The sequence below is a fragment of the Alligator mississippiensis genome, chromosome 4, assembly GCF_030867095.1.
Source record: "Alligator mississippiensis isolate rAllMis1 chromosome 4, rAllMis1, whole genome shotgun sequence".
Taxonomy (NCBI): Eukaryota; Metazoa; Chordata; order Crocodylia; family Alligatoridae; genus Alligator; species Alligator mississippiensis.
Genome location: NC_081827.1, coordinates 52,579,199 through 52,600,015, shown reverse-complemented (window position 1 = coordinate 52,600,015; position 20,817 = coordinate 52,579,199). Strand labels below are relative to the sequence as shown.

The 20,817-nt window shown below is 45.9% G+C and overlaps 1 protein-coding gene and 1 long non-coding RNA gene across 2 annotated transcripts in view; one reads left to right on the top strand and one right to left on the bottom strand.

The window, feature by feature from the left end:
- BMT2 (base methyltransferase of 25S rRNA 2 homolog) overlaps positions 1–20,817 on the bottom strand; it is a 67,807-nt gene that overhangs the window by 9,500 nt on the left and 37,490 nt on the right. The window lies entirely within an intron of this gene.
- The window catches only part of LOC132250002 (uncharacterized), a 26,892-nt gene extending 6,075 nt beyond the window's left edge, over positions 1–20,817 (top strand). Inside the window, exons 2-3 of the long non-coding RNA XR_009461575.1 lie at positions 680–872; positions 17,795–20,817. This is a non-coding gene — a long non-coding RNA (uncharacterized LOC132250002). The remainder of the gene's footprint in view (positions 1–679; positions 873–17,794) is intronic.

The window sequence follows — 20,817 nt, the reverse complement described above, 5'->3', positions numbered from 1 at the left end:
TGCATTACTGAAGAACAGTATAGCTTTGCTCTTCTCTCCTGTAGGGATTATGCTATCTATATGCAACACATGCTAACAGTTACCTTAGTATTGTCACAACCCAAAGTTGTGGTTTTTGTTTGTGTGTGCTTCGGCACCGCTAAATTATTGTTCCCGCCTAAATTGTAGCTTTCTTTGCACAGTAGAGTTCTCTGCTGTGGGAGAGAACTCTGGTGCAACGGGGGATTTCCCGCCGTTTTGCAGCTTCTTTGCAGGGTGCATTTCTTTTGCATACTAGTGATGCATGTTGCAAAGGAGTTCCCGCCATTTGTATTTGGATTCGCGCCACATTATTGGCCGATTCTAAATGTAGGCACACGTGGCGGCTAGCTATTGGCTTGCTAGCCATACAAAAGGCTTGGGTAGCTTCCGCCCAAGTCAGAGAGAGAGAGAAAAATTGGAGGACTCCAAACACCAGGAGGAGGAGACTTCACCCAGCGTGAAGATCTCTAAGCGCTGCAGATCCTTACGGACCCAACGCTTTTCTCAAGCAGGCAATAGAGGCTTAACAATTGAACCCACGGAGCTTTAACTACTCCAGAGGGGAAACAAAAGAACGAACTGCCTCTAGCCTCTCCCCGTTGCCGAGCGCAATCCAAGACGTATCCCTTTCCTGTAAACCCAATTTTCGAACCCACAGAGCCTAAACAACTCCGGGGGACCAGGGAACCGAACCGAACCTGTGGAGCCTAAACAACTCCGTGGGAAAGAATTGCCAAACCTGCGGAGCCTAACAACTCCGTGGAAAAGAATTTGTCGTAGTCCTCCAGCGAGGATTTAAGCGGAGCTGCACCTGGAAAACTGTCCAGCCTACATCACTACCATCTTTGGGTGTAAGTAAATCTTTTCAATCAACCACTACGCGTTTGTAACTAATTCTAGCTCGCCACCGGTTTTCTCCGACCCCGCGTGCCCGGGCTGCTGGCCACAGCCCGCGTGCGCAAAGACGGGCCGTGGATCGCCCCTCCTGACTCGCACTTGGCGGTGGGATCGGGGCCCGGCCCACACCAGTGTGAACTGTTTTGTGTGGACCCTTCTTAAAATCTAAGCTTTTGCTGAGGAAAGCAAAAAAAGTAAAACCACTAGATACAAAGCTCTAGATATATATACAGATATACCTTGTCCTAACATCCAGAAGATAAAACCAAGTACTTCCAAGTATACTGTATGCATTATGAAACACACTATATTGGCAATTTTCAAAGTTACCCACAGGATTTGAACACACAAACAGATTTAACTTCCAACTCCTAAGATTTATCTTTTTAGCACTGAGGAGAAAGATGATCTAAGCCAGGGATGGGCAATTATTTTGGGCAGAGGGCTGCTTATTGAGTTTTGGCAAGCCATCAAGGGCCACATGACAGGCAGCCCAGGGCAGATAAATATTAATTTTCTAAATTTTTTAGGGGCCCTGCAGGCCGGATAGAATGGCTTCGCGGGCCGCATCTGGCCCCCGGACCGCATTTTGCCCACCCCTGATCTAAGCCCTGACCATTTCAAATGCACACTTTCACTTTGTAAATTGTTCAAGTCCTACACTATAATTATTTAGCTGGATGAAGGATATTAACTACCTTCTTGACACCTTCCCTAGCTGGAATACAGTTCCTTACTAGCTGAATTACAGAACCAACTAAATTGTAGTAGATAACACCAAAATATTGTAAGCAGGTAAGACAGAAGAAAAACAAAACAGAAGCACAAAAATGGGGTTAAACATGTCCCCTCCCGCTCCCATTCCAAAGGTAACACAGCTGCTTAGTGGTAGAATATAATGAAAGCCAAAACACTCCTAGTTCTAGGACCCAGTAATTACTGAAGCAATAATTGTGGGGCAGAGAGGGAGCAGAAAATCTAAACTGTATCATACTGTCTGAGAAGCTGAATTCAGCTAATGGCTCTATGCAGCAGGTGAACAGCTGGCCTATTTCAGACATTTAGTGATATCCCCATGGTAAAAGACAGCCCATAGGAGAGACTAGCTTACTGAATGCAGGTGGAGAGAAGGAACAACAGGTGGTGCACTAAAAGACAGTAGTTATCCACCTGTAAAGGGTGCACCATGAAGTTTCCTTTTTTAAAGTATTGTTAAGGGCTCTTCCCTTTTTATCAGTATTTCTAACAAGCAAGTAAAGGAAAAAATGAAAAAGGGAAGAAACAGGACTCAAAGGATTACAAGACTAATACAGATTCCATGCTTTCATGAGGGGAGATATTATAAAGCGAGAATGCTTGAACCTGACAGGTTTTGAATTGACAGGTTTTGAACTCCATTTTCCTGGTATGTGTCAGTGTAATGACATGTATGCAATTGTTTTGTGAAATGAGAAACGAGGGAAGACTAGATAGACATTTTTCACTTAAAAGAAATAATGGAACCAATCAAGGGGGAATATTTGTTAACTAAATCTAAAATTAGTTAAGCCTCCAAGGTTCTGAGTGCAGTAAAGACGTGCACTTTGCAAAATGGAAATAACTTCATTAAAATAGCTGCTAGAAATGATCAGCCCTCAGAAGGCTTATCAAGTCCAAGATAGTACTGCGAATTTTGAACGACAGCAGAATCCAAGAGAGAGACAGTGGAATTGACCTGCAAACTGCTTGCAATATGCCTTGTTTGCTGTCCCTGTTTGCTCAGCAAGTGTCCTTTTTATACAGGGTATACTAAAAATAAAAACTAACACTAAAAGTCTCTCTAATAAACTGTTTCTAAGAATTAAAACTTGTACTAACATACATACAGATTTCCAAGGGTGTAGCTTGGAAAGAAATGAAGTCCTGAAACCTAAGTCCTGAAAATCAAGTCTCCAGTTAATGTTCTGAACAGGGCTGTCCAACATCTGGGTGTCCAGAGACTGCCTGCTGCATCACCAGCACACAGTAGCATAGTTGGGGTGGGGGGGTGGGGGGGGGCAGGGAGAGAAGATAAAGATTTGCAAATACTCTTAAAAATAAGAATTCTGCTCAGTTCTTGGCCCCGCAGTGAATTATTTTGTTCAGAAAGCATGGCAAAATCTATTTAATCATTCTGAGGGTGGTAAGAACATGAATATTAAGAGAATTTCTTAGTATCTGAACCCAAACTTGTAAGATTATTCTAAAGCTAAGCTTTACATATACAGTAAACCCAGGATTCTTCCTTATTCCCCAGGAAAGATGGGGGTACATGAACTACTGAGAAATCTATTTGTATTACAGCTGCAGTTTGGGATCACCGAGGTTTTCCAGCCGATTACTGCAGCTTTTATTTCCAAGGGTACCACTCTTCCAATCAGCTGCATCAGTTTGCTGATGAACTCCAGCTGAGTGGAGGAGTAGCATCTTTTGAAGTAAGAGTCAGCAATCAGCTGAGTGGCTCCTCTTTGTATTCAGCAACCCTCTATGAATTAAGCAAGTTGCTACCACCTGAAAATGGAAAATTTGGGTTCAACTGTACTTAATTTCTCAATGAAATGTTGCCTCAAATGAGTTAAAAAATAAAATATATTTTGGAAACAGGCAATAAGCTCATGCAACACAACTTTTCAGTAAATGTTCTGCAGGGTACATCCAGGCCATCACATCTGGCTGCCTTTGACTTCCTACAGGCTGAATGGTCTGCTGAAAGCTGTGATAATCATTTACAGATGAGTTAAGTGGGGGCAGCCTTTATCACAAATTCTGAGTGAAGCTTAAACTCTAACCCTAGAATTCTTCAAATATTTGTCGGTGTCAAATGTGAGCAAATATGTAGGATAATAGAGCAGGGCTAGAAGGGTTCTTGCAAGGCCTTCTAGTCCAGCCTTCTGCTCTTCAACCTAACTCCTCTGGAGTAGGAGTCCTCAGTTTCGCCTCTTCCCCCATGTGAAGCAAAAGAGAACTGTAGTGCAACACAGTGAAATAAGTGAGCCATCTCAGATGTGTGCACCATTGTATGTGCCACTATGATGCAATGGGTTTAGATTCGTTTCCTTCTGAGTGGTCATGTGCTACAGAGGTGAAGGTGCAAAAGAAATCTTAATAAAGATAATTTATTTCCTGTCTTTAAATGCAAGCAACATGCATTAGATGTTTTTATTCCTGCAAGTATTCACTTCAGACATGACTAAGCTTCAGGAAGTGCATGATTTGAGATTCCTTTGGATAAGACACTATATGAATGTAAATTGTTTTTAAAAGGCAAATATTTTATTAAGTTCAATATTTTTACTAGCATGAAAATAAACTTCCAGAGCACTGGCACATATGCTTATTTTTGAACTAGTCAGAAAATATAGGAAGACATAAGGTAGACATAAAAGGCACCAGTTTTAACTCAATTTAGCTACTGTTATTTCTAAGCTATTCAAACACACTTTAGAAGTTCTTAGAAATGACATACAACAAATCATGTTTTAATATTGGTAGCATCCCAATGGACCAAAATGATGATGAATTCTGTTCCATTTAAAAGTCATTTCTCTGTCCTAGGTGTTGATAACAACCACTAAAGGAGCTGGCAGCCTTTTTCCCTGAAAGTTTCTGCAATAAAAGGTTTTGATTGCATAACAGCAACAATTTTAGTCATGTCAAACCAGTACTTCAGTTATTTGGTTCTACAGAACTATGGGTTTATCTTGAGTTTCTAGACCTTGCTATTTACTGCAAATGTTGCCTGTATGATTAGCACAAAATCCCACAGAACAGCATTTAAAGACAGAATATATGACTATAACCTCATCAGTTATGGTTCTAGGAGAGTTTCCATTAGTTTACAGAACTAGGAGATAAAAGTTGCACCCTGAGATGGAAATTACAGATCCTCAAATTGGGGGAGAAATTTCATGGAAAAAAAGGGCTGGACACACAGCATATTTGCATCAGCATCATTTATATGCTTTGAATTTTCAAGCAGGATTGGAGCCTACAATGTTCTTGTAGCCACAATGGTCCAGAAAATGTCTGAGAAATACAGATTTTTTGTGATTTTTTTTTTTATTGGACCAACAGTATAGTTGGATAAGCTTTTGTGCATCGAGGGCCCTTCCACAAGCACTTGATGCCTGGAAATTTGTCCAACAGCTCTCCCAACTATACTGCTGAGCCAATAAAATGGTATCACAAAAAACATGCCTCTTGTATATTAATTCCAGTTACACCAGGATGCAAAGCAAGTAGACAAGCAGAGATCTGAAAGTAGCTGCTTGCAGTAGGTGTTGTTATAATGAACTCAGCACTAGCCGAGTGAGGTAGTTAGCCATGTTAGTCTGAAGTTAAGCAGAAGGCAGGGCAGTGTGGCCCCTAAGAAACTAATTTATTTAGAGAGGCATAAGCCTTCATAGGCTACAGCCTGCTTAGCATCTGATGAAGCAAGCTGTAGCCTACAAAAGCTCATGCCCCTCAAAGCACAAGTCTATAAGGTACCACAGTACCCTGGCTTCTTACCTGGCAAGGAACATGCAATAACTTGTTTGCAATAACCAAACTACTCCCACAAGCTAGAAGTGGAGAGCAATCTACACTGATATAACTTAGGATGTTACTTTTACTACACATTTTTCTCCAAGGTAAAAACATATTGAATCTGTGGCACTTAATACCAGTGAAGACATTCACATCTTTTGCCTTGTGTTTGCTTACACTGGTGTAAGCAGGTCACATGTTAAAGCCCATAAATACTAAATTACGTTAATATGTTCCAATGGTTTTATATTAAGCAAACAATGTCTATTTGATCAAAATTACCTTAATAGAAACTGTAATACCAGTCAACAGATATTGTATTAAGGACTCTGCATTTTATCCTTGTTGTACACATTCACGTTAGTAGTGGTCAGTAACAATTGACTGCATCACAAAATTTGAAGATATAAAATTCTTTTCCCCACTTAAGCCTAGCAGTGATCCTATCATCCTTGTTTTATACAGCTTGTGGACAGTTTGGAAAGTCAAGTGCAGAGCAATACAAGTGATTAGGGGCCTGGAAGACAAAACTTAGGAGGAAAGAATGAAAGAACTAGAGTTACTTAGCCTGGAGAAAAGAAGACTAAAGTGGAGATTTGATAAAAGTCTTCAGATACCTGAAGGGCGATTACAAGGACTATGGAGACTGACTTTTTTCTGTGGCCATAGGAGCAGGACTAAGAGCAACAGCCTCAAGCTTCAGCACAGGGAACTTGGGTAGGAGATTGGGAGGAACTTTCTGACTATGAAGGTGGTCAAGCAGCTGAACAGACTACCTACAGCAATTGTGGAATCTCCATCCTTGAATGTTTTCAAGAGCAGGTTGGACAGACACATGGCTGGAATGGTTTAGTCAGGTGTGATCCTGACTTGAGCAGGAGGCTGGACTAGTCAGCCTTGCAAGAACCCTTCTAGCCCTACTCTATTATCCTACATATTTGCTCACATTTGACACTGTAGGCTGAAACAGAAGTACTATGATTTTGTTGCATTTTCAAGTAAAACATGATGATTTCATAGATTTCATAGACATTAGGGCTGGAAGGGACCTCGGAAGATCATCGAGTCCAGCCCCCCGCCCAAAGGGCAGGAAGTCAGCTGGGGTCATAGGATCCCAGCAAGATAAGCATCCAGTTTCATCTTGAAGGTGTTCAATGAAGGCGCTTGAACGACCTCTGGTGGCAGGCTGTTCCAGACCTTGGGGGCTCGGACAGTGAAGAAATTCTTCTTATGTCCAGCCTGAAACGATCTTGTAGTAGTTTGTGACCATTCGTCCTCGTCATCCCTTGGGGCGCTCTGGTGAACAAACGTTCCCCCAGATACTGGTGGTCACCCCGATAAACTTGTAGGTGGCCATCAGATCACCCCTGAGCCTGCGCTTTTCCAGGCTAAAGAGCCCCAGGGCTCTCAGCCTGTCATCGTAGGGTCTGCTTCCCTGACCTCTGATCATGCGTGTGGCTCTTCTCTGGACTCTCTCAAGCTTCTCCACATCCTTTTTGAATTGTGGAGCCCAAAACTGGACACAGTACTCCAGCTGCGGCCTCACTAAGGCCGAGTACAGGGGGAGAATGACGTCCCGGGATTTGCTTGAGAAGCATCTATGGATGCAAGCCAGCGTTTTGGTCGCTTTACTAGCCGCAGCATCGCATTGCAGGCTCATGTTCATCTTGTGGTCAATGATGACCCCCAAGTCTCTTTCTTCCATAGTGCTAGCCAACATAGCTTATAAGAATTCTGCAGGTTTTTTTTCCCCAAGGTGGAGAACCTTGCATTTATTGGCGTTGAACACCATCAGATTCTCGTCCGCCCACTTGCTGAGCCTGTCCAGGTCAGCCTGGATCATCCGCCTGTCTTCTGGTGTGGATGCTTTGCCCCAAAGTTTGGTGTCATCGGCGAACTTGGCCAGTCCGCTTCTGACTCCAGTGTCCACATCATTAATGAAGAAGTTGAACAGTATGGGTCCAAGGACAGAGCCCTGGGGGACCCCACTGGTCACAGGACACCACGATGAGTGACTTCCATCAGTTACTACCCTCTGGGTCCGACCCCGGAGCCAATTTTCCAGCCAGTGGATCGTGGGGGACCCAAGGCGACAATTGGCCAGTTTCTCCAAGAGACGATCATGGGACACCAGATCGAAGGCTTTTTTGAAGTCAAGATATATGACATCAATCTCATCTCCCTTGTCCAGGTGATAGGTCACCTGGTCGTAGAAGGAAATGAGATTGGTCAAGCAAGACCTACCCGCAACAAACCCGTGCTGGCTATCCCTTAAGATGTTGGTGTCGGCCAGTCCATTAAGGATGGCCTCCTTAATAAACTTTTCTAAGATCTTCCCCGGGATAGAAGTCAGGCTGATGGGCCTATAGTTAGCCGGATCCACTTTCCTCCCTTTCTTGAAGATAGGCACCACATTGGCCTTCTTCCAGTCTTCGGGCACTACACCAGAGCGCCAAGAGTTTTCAAAGATCCGTGCTAGAGGCTGGGCTATGATGCTCGCCAGCTCCTTGAGTACCCTGGGATGAAGATTGTCAGGGCCGGCTGACTTGAAGGTATCCAGCTTCTCAAGATGTTCCTTCACAAAGTCAGCATTAATGGAGGGCAGGGGATCACCCTCACCCGGACTTCCTGGCCCTGTAGCGGGCATGGGCGTCCCATGGGGCTGATGAAAGACCGACGCAAAATACCTATTTAATAGGCTGGCTTTTTCCTGGGCGTCAGTTGCCCCATCTGGTTCAGGAGGGTTCCAACGTTGCCCCTACTTTTCCTCCGGCTCCCCACATATCTGAAAAAGGACTTTTTATTGTCCTTGATGCTCAAAGCTAGCTGGAGTTCAGTTGCAGCCTTGGCTTTCCTGGTCAGCTCCCTACAGGACCGGACCAGTGCAGAATAATCCTCCTTGGAGGTGACTCCCATCCTCCATCCTTTGTAGGCCTTTCTTTTTAGCCTCAGGAGGTCTGCTAGGTCCCTGGAGAGCCAGGGGGGCTGCTGTGCCCTGTTGCTGCCTTTCCTCCGAGATGGAATAGACTTAGTTTGTGCATTGAGGATCGCTCCCTTGAGGAGCAACCACTCTTCTTGAACTCCCCTCTCCCTGTGGTCACTGTCCCTTAGGGCCTCACTGACAAGCCTCCTGAGCTTGTCAAAGTCGGCTTTCCTGAAGTCAAGGACTTGCGTGTTGCTGACTTGCCAGTTTTTCAGCGGATGGTGAAGGTGATCAGCTCGTGGTCGCTGTCACCCAGCTTCCCATCGATCACTAGGTCGCCGACTAGGTCATCCCCAGTAGCCAGTACCAGGTTGAGCACCGCTTTGCCTCTCGTTGGCCCATAGACTTCTTGAGTCAGGTAGAGGTCATCCACGCACGAGAGGAAGCTCTGCGACCGCTCAGGTTTTGCTGAGCGATCCTCCCACGAGATGTCCAGGTAATTGAAGTCACCCATGACAACCATGGTCCTGGAGCAAGCTGCCTCAGCCAGTTCCCGGGCAAACTCCTGGTCAAGCTCAGGACTTTGGGTGGGAGGTCTGTAATAGACTCCCACCATTGTGTCCCCTGTGCCGTGTTCTCCACGGATTTTAACCCAGAGGGTCTCCAGCCATCCACCCTGGTCACCAATATTGGCTTGCAGGGACGCATAGCTTTCCTTAACATAGAGAGCTACACCCCCGCCCCTTTTCTCTACACGATCCCTCCTGTACAGGGTATAGCCATCTACCCCGTGGTCCAGGGCTGGGGCTGGGGTGGGCTCCCTTAAGTGCCGTGATCCGCTGGCTTTGCAAGGATTGCTCAGCAGGCCAGCAGTGGCGGTAGTCCCCCCGTCACCCAACGGGCTTAGTTTAAAGCCCGGTGGAGCAGGTCAGCCAGTCTGGCTGAGAAGAGCCTCCTTCCTAGGGGAGAGAGGTGGAGACCATCTCTTCCCAGCAGCTCGCTGCCTCTCTCGCCAAAGAGTGGGCTGTGGTCACGAAAGCCAAAGCCTTCCTGACGACACCAGCACTGAAGTCTTTGGTTGACCACATAGATCCTCCTGTCCCTTCTCAGCCCATAGCCTGAGACTGGGAGGATCAACGAGAACACCACCTGTGCCCCCAGACCCTTAAGCCCCGCTCCCAAATCCCTGTAGCGCCTCATGATCTGGCTGGGAGTGCTCCGAGCCGTGTCATTGGTGCCCACATAAATAAGGAGCATAGGATAGTGGTCTGTGGGTTTGAGGAGCTTGGGGATCCTCTCCGCAATGTCCCGGATGCAGGCCCCTGGGAAGCAGCAGACTTGCCGGGCTAAGGGGTCGGGGTGGCAGATTGGCTCCTCCGTCCCACTCAGGAGGGAGTCTCCCACAACAAACACCTTACGTTTTGTCTTGGGGAGAGCAGGGGCGGGAGCTGCAGTTAGGCCCATGTTGCCTGTGGGGGCCGGCAACTCAGCAGGGTCTGCAGGGGCAGCAAGAGGTGCGTACCTGTTGCTCAGTTGTGGCGGGGGTGGGGCCTTGGTGCGGCGGGCCTTAGGGCCCTTGACCACCTTGGTCCATGCCCCTGGCTGGACACAGCAGGAGGTCCCAGAGTCCTCCTTTGGCGTGGAGGGAGACTGTGATCTACCCTCTGCCTCCCGGGGGAGAAGGGCCTGGCAGTAGGAGTCTATCTCCTGCTCGCAGTCCCTGATGGCACGCAGTCTCTGGACTGTGGCCTGGAGCTCCTCCAGCTGGCGCACCAGAGACCCCAAAATGGAGCAGACCCAGCAAGGGGAGGTCGCCATGCTCCCAGGCCCCAGAGCCTGAAAAAGGGACAGGCAGCCCCCGCAGCCGAGAGCCAGGGGCTCTGTCTGCGTGGAGCCCGGAACCAGGGGCTCCGTCTGGGTGGCCGTCTCTGAGGTGCCAGAGGGGGGGGCCGTGGAGCCCGAGGGGACCCTCGGGGTGCGGCGCGTGCCCATCCGTGTCATGCCTCTGGTAGGCTGGCTACGGCTGGGGCTGTCTACCCTGGGGGGTGCGCAGGCAGGGTCCGGGGCCCTCCCGTGCGAACTCCGCGCTAACTCATGCGCCGGCAAAGAAGTGCGCCCGTTTGTGCAGCCTGTTCGCATGGCTCCCTGGGGGGCTGGGTGAAGTGGGGGCCTGGGCGGGGCTTGACCCGGCCCGGCTCCACTCAGCCGCCGCCTCCTACACACACACTAAGGGGTTAGCCCCCTCTCTCCACGGGCCCCACTTACCCCGGCTGTGCTGGGGGCCAGCGGGGGGGCTCCGCGGCTGCTGGAGGGTTTCTGGGGGGCTTCGGGGGAGCGGGGGCGCAGCGAGCTTTCACCCGCGCGTCTCTCGCTGCTCCCGCGTCTAACTGATGAGACCTTCTCAAGACTGCAGAGAAATCACTCTCAACCTTTCATGCCATGAACTACTTTTCTAGATTTTCACATGGAGCAGAGGCCTGATGGAAGCATACACCTTCCTTTTTCCCCGCCTCAAAAGTCAGGCTGGAAAATCAAAATCAAGTGATCTTTCATAATCCTCCTCTTACCTATTGCAAAATAAGTCGACACTCAAAGTTTTGCTCTAATGAGCATTTCTCTCTCTCTCCCTCTGTATACAAGTAGTGATGACCTGACAATATACTTACACAAATACTGCCTAACAAAAATATATTCTTCCTTTCAAAAAGTCATTAATATAACCAAGTCAGGCTAGTGATTGCACTAAGGAAAAATTAGAGACCTCTATACTCTCTCTCACCTGTGTGTTCCTGCTGGAATGGTCACTGAAGTGCTATGGCACTCTTGACACCAGGGAGTGGGACTGGGCATGCAAGCCATGTCTCTCAGTGGGTAAGAGGGTGGGGGGGAGGTGGGAAGGGTGCTTATACCCATGCTTTGGGGCTTATGGGGGAGTGGAGGTGGCCTGTGGCTGGGGCATTTTCATTGTTCAGCTTTTCCATCTTTCCTAAATACAAGTTCAATAGCATGCAAATGACTGAGGAACTTAAATACTTCAACAGCATGCAAACGCCAAAGTCCATGCTTGCCTGACTTGGGGCAGCCCGGAAGAAGGTGGGGTAGAGAAGGGGAAGGGGAATGCTTGGCTCCACACTTTTGGGTTCTGAGAGGTTGGGAGGATGTGGTGAAGAGTTGTGGTCAAGTAGAGAGTGAGGATTCAGCTGGTCATTAGAAAAAGATAGTTTTTATTGAACATGCAGTGCAAGGGGGCTCATTAGTAAAAAGTGTCAACAAACAGGAACAGGAAAGTACTGGAGCTACCAGCTGGAGGGGAGGGGAAGGGAGGAAAAAGGAAGGGCAGGGAGTGATGTAGTGTGGGTTGCCTGAAGTACTGATCAGATCTGTATCACAGAATGCTTTGTGTCCAACACTGAACTGGTGCACTGTGAACCAGTTTAAAAAGAGTACCTGATTTTCCAAGTATGCATCTGAACCATTTCAGGCAGCTTTAGATTGGTTTAACCACGCTTAAACCAGCCTAGGTGTCACATATGTCTATGTCCCTATGTCTTTAACCACAAGGTCATGAAATAAATATATAAATATAAATTAACATAAAGTAAGGTCTGTATCCTGTACTAACACATGCTTCACATTAGATTCGGTCTTTAAGGTATTACATTATTAGTCCTTCTAAAAGAAATAATTTTTTACTATTTATATACCATCATTAGGCACTTGAATAAATGTTTAAGTAGAATTGTACAGGCAATGGAAAAATTAACAGGTTGCCAAGGAAGCATACCCAGAAAACAGCAAGAACCTGCAGGGACAAAATCAGGAAGGCAAAGGAAGAATGAGCTGCACCTGGCAGGGGAGGTTAAAGACAACAAGATGATCTAGAAGTAAGCCAGAAAAAAAAAAGCTAAGAAAACTGCAGGTCCAGGACAAACTCTTAACAGAAGATACAAAGAAGGCAGAGCTACTCAACTGCTACTTTGCCTCAGTCTTCACAAAAAAGGCTGTAACCAGACATCTAATAAGAATTATCTGGATAAGGAAGAGGACAAACTGAGGGATGAGATAGCAAGAGAGACAGTCAGAGAGTTTTTGATGGGTCTAAGTTACTATAAGTCACCAGGGCCTGATGAACTTCACATAGTCACAGAACTTTAGGGCTGGAAGGGACCTCAGGAGATCGGGTCCAGCGCCCCTGCTCTGGGCAGGAAAGACTGCTGGGGTCAAATAACCCCAGCAAGGTGCGTCTCCAGTCTCCTTTTGAAGATCTCCAGGGTAGGTGCCTGCACCACCCCCACTGGGAGTCTATTCCAGAGTCTGGTCACACAAACTGTAAATAAATTTTTCCTTATATCCAATCTGAAGCCTCTTTCTAGAAGTTTATGACTGTTGTTCCTGGTTTTCCCCTGGGGCGTTTTGGTGAACAGTTGTTCAACTAGTCCCTGATATATGTGTAAGCTGTCACCAAATCCCCCCAAAGCCTTCTTCTCTTTTCTAGGCTGAACAGTCCCATATCTATCAGCCTTTCCTCATATGGTTTGCTATTCAGGCCTCTAATCATGAGTGGCTCTTCTCTGGACTTTCTCAAGCTTCTCCACATCCTTCTTGAAGTATGGCATCCAGAATGGAATGCAGTACTCCAGCATACCAAAGAAACTGCCAAAGGAGATCTCAGAGCCCTTGGCAATAATACTCATGAAACAGTGGAAGATGGGTGAGATATCAGTGGACTGGAAAAGGGCTAACATAGTACCCTTCCTTTAAAAAGGCAAAAAAGGAGGACCTGAGGAGCTACAGACTGGAATATCTGGGAAGTTACTGGACTATATCCCAAGGAAGTCCATTTCCAAGCATCTAGAAATGGAAATGCTTATCACAGACATCCACTGTGAGATTTACCAGGAGCAAACAGTTTCAAACAAACTTGATGTCCTTTGACAAAGTAACTACCTGGGTGGATGAAGGAAATGCTGTGGATATGGTATAGCTGGACTAAGGTTTTTGACAAAGTGCCACAAGACCGTCTGAAAAGCAATATGGAAAAATGTGGGCTAGACAATACCACTATTAAGTGGCTAGACAACTGGCTCAATAGCTCTATGCAAAGGGTAATTATAAATGGATCCATGTCAGAATAGCAGGAGGTTCTGAGTGCATTTGTTTTGGGCCCAGGGCTTTTCAACTTGTTTATTAAAGCTTTCTATGCCAGATTTCAATGCTGGCATAGAAAGCTTCTTGAGCAAGTTTGCAGATGACATTAAACTGGGAAGAACTGCAACACGTTGAAGGTTGTGAATGCAATTTAGAAGGACCTCAACTGGAAAACTGGCTTGGAGCTAACAAGATGAAGTTCAATGTTAACAAATGCAGGGTGCTACACTCCTGGAGGAATAATAAAAAATACAAACACAAAATGGATGACACCTGTCTGGATGGTAGCTCTACGGAGAAGGATCTAAGAGTCTTGGTAGATGATAGACTCCAAATCTGCAGTGTGATGCAGCCGTACAGAAGATGAATGTGGTTTTGGGATGCAGCAACAGAAACCTTTTGCTGATCCCAAAAGGGATCAGACGATTCTTTTGAGGAAAGGTATATCAGCAGCCACTGAGAATGGGGGTTACAGATACAGCCTTTGAATTAGAACTTCCTAGACCTCAAATCAGGGGTGGGCAGTTCTTTTGTGCGGAGGGCCGCTTACCCAGTTTTGGCAGGCTATCGAGGGCCACATAGGTAGCCCCGCCTCTTGACAGGTGCCCCACCCCCTGGTCACCATCTTGGGACCAACGTCCCAGTCTTGGCCCCTTGCCATGGCTGGCGCCCTGCACTGCAGGCCCACCCCCTGGTGGGCCTGCGGGCCAGATTTTGCCCACTCCTGCCTTAAATGCTGGGGGCTGAAAGTAGAAGAGGAACAGTATAAAAAACCCTGGTCATACCCTGCTCATTTTCCTTTTTAGCATCCAATCTGCCAGTGTGACACAATACTGGGCAAGAAAGACCTGTGTTCTGATCCAATAAATGACTGTTCTTATATAAGGCTGGAAACAATAATTAGGGCTTGAAAGGCAAGTCATATGAGGAGACAAAAGCAAGGCGTGTTCATCTTGCAGAATAGGGTCATAAGAGGGGACATGATAGCAATCTTCAACTACCTGAAGGGCTGCCTTAAAGGAGAGAGCAAACACCTTTTCTTTCCTTCTGCAGGGTAGGCTTGAAATTGAACCCATGGCTTGAAATTGCAGCAAAGTAGGTTTAGATTGGCCATCAGGAAAACTGTCTTCACTGTTAGAACAGTGAGTAAGTGGAATGGTCTGCTTAGGGAAATTGTTGAATCTCCATCGTTGGAGGTGTTCAAGAAGAGGCTGGATAGGCATTGATCAGGGATGATGCAGTCATAGTTGTTTCTATGTTTTAATATTTCTCGTGCTTCTGGGCTTTGCTGGTTGGGGCCAGGAGGGAATATTTTCCCTTCCTGTTACTATATAAAAGTTAGAGAGTTTTTTTAAGCCTTCCTCAGAAGCACTGCAGCCCAGGCTGGGGATTTTGACAGGTGTGAACCAACGGTCCTCTTAGGAGACATATCCAGAGGTTTCTGGCAGGTCTCACCTCTCTGTTCAGGGGGTTGGACCAAATGCCATATTTGGGATCAGGAAGAAATTTTACCTCATGGTCAGACTGGTATGAACTGTGGGAGTTTTTGCCTTCTATAGCAGGAGGTTTGGCCCTCTCCCCAGGATTTCTTTAGCATATTTTAACAACTCCTGCAGCCACAGGATGGTCCCCATCGTTCCCCTGCTTAACCTAGGGTAGGTTAGGGCATTATGTCTTGTGTTGTGTCTGAGTTGACTGTCTACTTTTGGTAGGATGTGAGACAATAGGTTTGTATAGGGATGATCCTGGCTCAGGCAAGGAGTTGGAAATGACCTCTAGTGGTCCTTTCCAGCTCTACTTCTCTATGACTATGTAAATATTCCCCACTCTACCCCCACCAAAGAAAAGTACTAAACTTGAAGGTTTAACTTGAAATTTTAAACCTCAAAACACAGTACTGGTTACTGACTATTTAGGAGTAACAGGGTAATAAAAGAGTATATATAAAAAAAAAATACAATTACCCAGTTTTAGTTGCTAATAATTCAGAAACAGGACCTTGAACGCTTAAGGTCTTTAAGCCTGTCTTTCGGGGGGGGGGGGGGGAGGGGGTGAGGGGAGGGGGGAATTACTGATGCTATCATGCTTTTGAGTCTAGCAGACCACAGCACAGTTCAATTTAGCACAGGTGTGAGTAATTATTTTGGCTGGAAGGCTACTTAACAAGTTTTGGTGAGTTGTCAAGGGTTGCAAGGGTAGCCCCACAGATGGCAACCAGCGGGCGGGGCATCTTGGGATCAGAAGTCCCGCCCCAACCCCTGACCTTTGCTGCCCTAAGTTCCTCCCCTTTCCTCCCCTTGCCCCAGAAGTACTCCGTTTCGATATCTGGAAGTACCTGCTTGCAGTAGGTGTTATTATAACACCCACTCCATCTACTATAACTTATTTCAATTTTATTTTAAAAATATTTTTGTCCTGGTTTGTGTTTGCATAGCGTATCTAGAGGCAATAGAATACTAGCTCAAAATACGTTCTTACTCTTATTGGGTGTGGGGGATAAAGGGGTGTATGTGGTTGGGGTGTGTTAAAAGATGTGAGTGTGGGTATGGCACGGGTGGGAGTGTGTGGGGGCTATGGGAGGGTGTTGGTGTGCATGTGGATATGATGGGGGGGGGGTCCTGGCTTTACAGGCAGAACGCCATGGTGCTGGGACAGGCCAGTCTGGCCCCATGCCATGCCATATGCAACCCAGTCTTGCAGCAAGGAACCGCATGCTGCAGCCAAGTCGGGACAGAATGGATGGGGCTGGCTCCCCACTTCCAACCATACTGCCAACACACACCCACACCCTTCCAGAGCCCCCGCCACAAGTTCCCACCCCTCCACCATAATCCCATACCCCACCACAGCCCCGCTGCATGGCCGGGACCCACATGGTGCGGCACAGAACCAGCCAGGCCCATCCCCTCCTAGCAACACACGGTTTCTGGCTGCACACTGGAGTGCCAGAATCACAGCAAGTCCTGGGCCATCAGGCTGGGCCAGCTGCGTGCCTCCACTTGGTTCTCCTGGCACTCTTGTGAGGAGCGGCACATGGAGGCACAGAGCCAGAGTCCCACAAGCCCCATGGACTGGGGCTATTGCCAGCACTCCTCTCCTGCCCATTCTTATTTGAATTTCAACTCTCGGATGAGAGTGCACTGGGGAACAGCCACAGGGTTGCCAGGGCTTTCCTGTGCTACCATGGAAAGCAGCAGCAGCAGCTGGTCCAAGCACCTGCCAGCCACTGACCCAAACTGGGTCACTCCAGCTGGCAGCCTAAAAAAAGGTTGCTGACTACTATTATAGAGAATGACTTTCTCCAGTACTTTTGGCTTCTAGAGTTCTCCCTTTTACTCAGTCTGCGGTTTCACCTTTCCTTCCCTCACCCGCAAGCAGCAAAAATTATAATTCCATTTATTTTCCTGCTCTTATTTGCTGTTTTTTAGCTAGCTTTGTAAATAGCTAGCCTCCTTACTGGTATTCAGAGTACTACACAATTAAAAAAAAAAGAAAAAAAAATGTACAAAGGAACACATGAACACATAGCTCCAAATGTTACTGGTATGCCATCTACTCTATGGTCAAGCTAGAGATATACCTCCCACATGCAATATGCTAGCATTTACTTCCTTCAGCCACTTGCAAATACTCAGACCAGTCAGCATGGAAACAGTTCGCAGGAACTTTAAGATCAAAACTGTAGTAGAAACAAAATATTTTACTGAAGTTCCTGCCTAGTACTGTTCTACTACTTTAATCCACCAGCCTGGTAGTCAAAAGAAATCAGTCTACTTGGCTATTTCTTGTTCATAGTCTCATTATTTAAGCAATAGTTTCTCTTAAAATATTTGTGCCATTATCTTACAAGGCACGGAACCTAGATTTACTGATTGGCAAGTAGCCTGGATGTTTCCCTCCAGGATCTGTCTTCAACATCCATGCCATACTACTTTCCTCCAGATGCCCTCCAGTCACACAATGTCCCAATAAGACCACCAAAATTTCACCTACTTCCTTTAATGCTTTGTCCTGCATGGTATGAAATCAAGAATATCGTAAAATTGATTATTTAATTAAAATGTCATTACTCCCTTAAAAGGTCTTTTTAAAATTATTTTTAGCAGGTTTCACTTTTTCTTGAAGATTTTTTGGGGGAGGGGTTGTTTGTATATCAACTACTTAAATCATTAATTTTACCTACATCTCAATTTAGAACAGTCTCCTTCAGTACTACTACCTTTCTCCTCACCATATATTTTTAAAACTCTTTTCTCTTAGATACTTCGGCTGGTTATTAACTTGTCTAAGATTCTGCCTGTTCCTGTTTCCATCCACGTCTTCAACAGCTTTTTGTTAGGATTTTTTAAGTCGTGGGTCCTTGGAAAAGTCTTTCAGGAAGCCACGCTGCAGAAAGTGACCGTTCTCTCCCACAGGAACTGTAGTCTCTTGCCCCATAAATATGTTGCTTTGTTCCACATTCATGGATGAACCCTTCCAGCGCATCATATTCCCTAGGTACTTCAATTCCCTCTCAACTCAGTTTCTTGAATTTTAATAACTATTTCTGTATTTTGTGAACCCTCTATGCTGAATTCAATTAACTTTTTGCCACTGGGATAAAGTTTCTCATTACCATATGTTCCAGTCACTTCCTACAGGTACCTTTTCAGTTTTATACATACATTCACTCAGGAGCACTTTGAAGAAGTTATCACACCCCACTACTGATTTATTTTTCTCCACTTTTACCAACAGGGAGACTCCAGCATTGCTAAGCTCTCTGGTAGAGATCAAACCCACCTACTTTCATATCACAGTTACAAGTATTTACTTTAATATTCCAAATGCAACCACAACTCAACATCTGTGTCTTAGTAGTCCGAGCTTCTCTTGCTTGTTCACCATAATCCTCACATTCCTGCAGACGCATGTTCACATTCTTTTAAACACTAGGCAGGAAAATGAAGGAGGCTTTTGTTTATAGAAAAACATCTTTTATGCATCTGAGGTGTAACTCAAAGCAGCCTCCTAATTGTATTCATTCTAATGCTACCAAACTGGTTTTGGCAGTCGTCTCTGATCTTGAATCCAGCATAAATACACATTACAGTGTGACAAAAAAAACCACAGTTATTATGGAGTATATAATCAAAAATACGAAGCTATTACAGTTCATACAGCAAGTGACATACAAAGTCATTAACAGGGATCCTGTTTTTCTGTTTAAAAAATGCAAATTCTCTGATAAAAATCCAAAAATCTGCAAAGTGAAATCTCTCCCTCTTCCCTATCAATTGAATACAATGTTTTACTGATGTATTTACAATTCTAAAGCAATTTGGAAAATTACCAGTGCCTCAAACACTATAATAAAACAAATTCTAAATACCTATAAATTCTGGTATTTGATTTTGAGGCTTTTATCATAGAAAAAAAAATTGGAGCTCCCCCCACCCCCTTCACTCACCAGGATGCAGGTCCAGGCCCCTCACTCCCAAGCTACAGCCCCCCAGCCCTTTCAGTGCCCCTCACTCCCTCCCCCCTGCCAGAGGGAGCTCCCAGCTGCCAGGGCTATGGAGCCAGAGACCCAGGTTCACAGCCCTCTGCCCCCACCACCCCTTCCACCAGTGCATGAGTCCTGGCTGCCACCTGTGGGAGGTGGTAGTTACTGCGGTAGAGCCCAGAGTGCAGAGCCCAGCTTCCCCTTACTTGCGGCTGGCATGGCTAGAACAGAGCCCGTGGGGGTGGGGGGGAGGGAGGAGGCTGTGTAAGATGCCCACTGCAGGCTCAGGCTCTCCACCCTGCTGCCCTCCCCTGGGAGCTTCCACAAAACAGCGGGTGGGCCCAGTGAAGCAGAGCAGAGAGGAGCTAGGCAGGGAAGCTCAGTGCCACTGCTGGGAGCTCTGCACCACCCTGGCGAGGTATTCCTTACCCACCCACCCACCCGCAGCAGCCGCCTAGCTCACTTTCTCCATCCCTCCCTCCCCATAGAGTCCTCAATTCCTCCCTGCCCACTGCCAGACTTACCTGCGGGGAGCTGTTCTCCAGGCTGCAAGGTGGCCATGAGCATGTGTGAGCATGCATATGGTGCCCCCTGCCTGATTGCCCTTCTCCTACTCCCCACACCCCTGCAGGCCAGAAATCTGCCAGCCTGCAGGGAGCTCTTTGCAAGAGTGGAAGATAACATGTTTCTCTATCAAAATGAAAAAATCCACATTTTTCTTGGTCAAAAGGGGAAAAGTCGCAAGGTTTTTTTTCCATGGGAAACTGAAAATCTGGATCCCTGTTCATTAAACAGGTTATTTAACGTGCTATTGTCAAACCAGAAACAGCATAGGCACTGGTACGCAGTTCTTAAATTACTGTAAATTTCCCTGAATTCTGTCAAGGAAGGGTCACTTATAAGATGACATTAAGGCAATCTCTATTATCATTAATACATATTCTTGAGAGCCAAATTAGTGTAAACTGTGATGTATTATTTGATGTAGAAAAATTCCCCATTAAGAAATGGGCAGTTTCTGGTTTGTTTGGAACAAAATGGCAAAGCCATAATACAGCAAGACCAATAGTAGCTTTGGACTTGGACCAAACCTAAGCTAGCAATTAAAAAGGTAAGGCATATTAAGAATATGGCTCCACTTCTGACAAGGTTTAGATGAGACCACTGTAGTTAAGACTTATAATAATGCTAAGAATCCATAAACTGCCACTATGAACGTTATGTCTCAAAAACAGTAAATACTGTGAAGTACCATTATCTGGATATCAGCTCATTTACTTGTAAAATAAGAATTACACACAGAAATCTACTTATTCTTGAAATAAAGAGCTAGTCATAAAAAAATACGTTTTTTTATTTTATTATTATTTGCAGTTGCACATCTTCTAGACCACTATGTTTTTAGCTGCCAACCCTGTAAACTCAACCTGGAACCGTAGCTAAGTTCTTTTCAATTCCTATAGCATCAAAAAAATAGAAATTTTGCAGTAAAGAACCCTGTTGTGTCATAAATCAGACTCAAATTTATCATCTTGCTCTTCTATAGCCGTATTAGGTCTGCAACACTAGCAGCTAGAAAGCAAGCAGTGCAATCCTTTTTGTCACTAAAGTCAGCAAGTTCAACTTAATACACAAACATGTTTAATGAGTAGACAACATTTTTTTATGCTCAAGAACAATAATTAATCCACAACAGATTTCTCATTGCAAGATCTACCCAGCCTTCCTTCTTAAACCTCCCTCTAGAATGTCCACAGCTCTGGCTAGTTACCTTAGGTATACCATGAGTGGTACTTTG